This window comes from Amphimedon queenslandica, unplaced genomic scaffold (genome assembly GCF_000090795.2).
Source record: "Amphimedon queenslandica unplaced genomic scaffold, v1.1 AMPQUscaffold_11018, whole genome shotgun sequence".
Lineage (NCBI taxonomy): Eukaryota > Metazoa > Porifera > Demospongiae > Haplosclerida > Niphatidae > Amphimedon > Amphimedon queenslandica.
In genome coordinates, this window is record NW_003548737.1 from 2,922 (window position 1) to 6,070 (window position 3,149).

General features: G+C 33.9%; 1 long non-coding RNA gene across 1 annotated transcript; it reads left to right on the forward strand.

The window, feature by feature from the left end:
- The first annotated feature begins 6 nt into the window (after positions 1 to 6).
- LOC109589686 (uncharacterized) lies at positions 7 to 677 on the forward strand. The gene is made up of 2 exons (XR_002188867.1): positions 7 to 405; positions 473 to 677. It is a non-coding gene; the product is annotated as an uncharacterized LOC109589686 (long non-coding RNA).
- The last annotated feature ends 2,472 nt before the right edge of the window (positions 678 to 3,149 follow it).

A 3,149-nucleotide genomic window follows, 5' to 3' on the forward strand; every position in this document is an offset into this window, starting at 1 on the left:
TAGCATACTTATCTTTTTAAGTTCTTTCAATAAATCTGTTGCTGGTACAGTGTCTTGAGATGTAAACAGCTTCTTTTTCAGAGCAACCTTCACACTGGTAGCCATTTTATTAAACGGGTGTGGTTTACCTTGTTCTAAAAATAGTAAACTCATTAGGATATGCAGGCTACAGTGATTTTAATTAAATGCGTGGGTGTTGCGCGCTCCTACCCTTCCCTTTTTCTTTTATGGGCTCCTGATACTACACATGATACACACATGGATATGAAACAGGAAGTCGGTATCCAATTAACTCTTTGAAGTTCACCTGTAAACGTCATAACCAGCATAGCTCTATCCTTGGCGCTTTTCTCTCTGTCTATGTTTTCAAGAATTTTCTTGACTCACTTATTTTTGTGAAAGAAGGTATATAGGTGTTTTTGTTTTGTTCAGTAGACCTAATAAATATATTCTCATTTCATTTTGTCAACAGGCCTCATGTTTACATGACCCATTCCTGTCTCTAGATGCTTTGCAAAAACAGAAGACCTCCATTTTTATTTGTAACCACCTTTTCTAGACTCTCGAACGGAGTTAGCTAGTAAGTCTTGGAATCATAATAGTGTATTGTTTGTTACATGGACTGAAACTATTCTCGTGTCAATGTAATGAGAAATGACTGAGATAATAGCCAAAAACTATTTTTTTAATATTAATTTTGTAACCACCTTTTTGAGACTTCTGCACCAGGTACGAACAAGTTACTACTTTGAGTGTATTCATTAAGGCCTCTTATATAGACTGTTTATGGTTTCATTTTTCTAGATGCTATGTTTCAAACGTAATAATATATTTTTTGCAAGTGTTTCAAAGGGTGTGGTTTAATTTTTAGTGAGAACTGAGCAGTGAAAGAATAGGTTATTTACCAAGAAACACAAGCAGGATTTCAGTGGCATTGATGAGACATTGCTACATGATTGTAAAGCTTTATATTTATGCTACCACAGAGAACTATCAAGATAGAGATGATGTACATTACAGTATGTACTGTATGGTGATACAGTAAGTGCGGCTTATAATAATTGTTGTCAATGTTTTTATTGCTATTTTTATAGTTAAAATTTGTTGAAGGACTCATAATAATAATCAATCTATTGGGTCACTGAAGAATAGAATAATCATTATAATGATAATAATTTAAATAATAATTTTTTTACTACTTAGCACAGTGCATTCTTTCTTGTAATAGTAGATCTTCACTTTTTAGAACTAGAATATCGATTGCAACTCTTATATAGTCGTAGACCTGAGCTTTAGTAAGTAATTCAACTGGATTTCTTCACTATTTTGCTTGCGCCATGCTTATACACGTGTAGTGTAAACGTCACAATACATCACTTCCGGTGCCAAGGATCGAGCGCATCCTGTTTCATATCCATGTGTGTATGTAGTATCTATGATGCCAACTTCAACGGGGTCTCGGCTACAAATTTATTGACAAAATCTTCTGATGAAAAGGATGTAATGTTATGACCTATTTGAAAGCCAATGTTGGTATTAAAAAGGACATGTCAAAGATGTGAATTCTTATTAGATTACTGATTACTGCTGCTACTTTAAAATAAAAATTGACATCATTAATAATTAATATGTCCATAAGCAGTGTTAGTGTATGTATTAATAATATCTTCTTGTTGTTGTTTATTAATTGGTAATTATATATTGTTGCTGCTCCTCCCTGTGTTTGTTGTTTATTCCCTTTATTCTTCATTATACAGTATACAATGATACTAGTAATTATTGATGTAATGAGTCCAGTTAATAGACCAGTGATAGGTACTGCAATAGCAACTGAATGTGTATGTATAATATATAGATATATTAGATATAGATCTACCAGTATTATTAACTAACCACTGATGATTAATCTTCTACAAGTTAATTGTGGTAATGGTTTGAGCTGATTCCAATTATGTTTGGATTTTTTATGATTTCTTAAAGTTGCTCCAGCATTGGACAAAAGTCTCTGTACTATAGTACATGGAATTTTTGTAAAATTTCACAAAAACTGACAAGTAGAAAATTCCTCAATTTTATTATATTTCCTGATGCATATACATGTACTTATACTGTGTAGAAAGTTTGGGCTGATTCCAATCAAGTTGGATTTTCTATGGTTTTTTAATGTTGCTTCAAAATTGGACAAAACTCCCTGTACCTATAGTACAGGGATTCTTGTAAAATTTCGTCAAAATTGACTAGTAGAAAATTCCTCAATTTTACTAGTTTTTCTGATGCATATACATGTACTTATACTGTGTAGAAAGGTTGAGCTGATTCCGATCAAGTTTGGATTTTCTATGATTTTTTAAAGTTGCTTCAATTCTGTATTAATCATGAAGGAGGTGGTCCTTCTCTTCCAATAGTATCAACTTCAAGATCATCAATAGTTATATATTAGGATTGTTCCCAGTAAAATTGTATTGAGTAGATGAACCATTGATATTGCTGTCGTTAACTAGAACTTTATAATACTTTATACATCATCAGTTCTGTTGATTAGAATGAACTAAAAATTACAAAAGAATATACACTATATACCCATGACATTATAATGAAAGACAGAGAGAGAGAATACAAGATAGAGTTAATTGTTTCACAATACATTATACTAAAGTATGTCCATTCTATACTACTGGAGACAGGGAGGATTGATGTCTTTGTGTTGGTTTCAAGGTCTTGGTTTTGGTGGTATTGGAGGAGGAATGTCCAGACCACCTAACCTATCCATGATCAGCTCTTGAGTAGTGGACTTCCTCTGGAGGAGAGGGGGAGAGAGAGGGACAGAGAGAGAGGTGGTGAGAGATAAAGGTGTGTCACTCCATACAGTATAATGTGCATTGGCTTACATTTCCATTGACTGCTGCATGGACTACTCTTTCCTCAGTGGGTGGTTTATTCTTTGGTGTTCTCTTACCAGCTGCTATTGATAGATCAGCATACAATACTTTATGAGGAGCAGCTGGAGGAGGAATGGGAGGAGGAACAGACTAGGAGGAGAGAGAGAGAGGATGTATAAGATACCATTACATGTACATGTACATTATCATTACTTTGTTGTTAACTGATGCATATACCACTGGTTGTTCTTGTGTTGGTGCTGCCTGTAG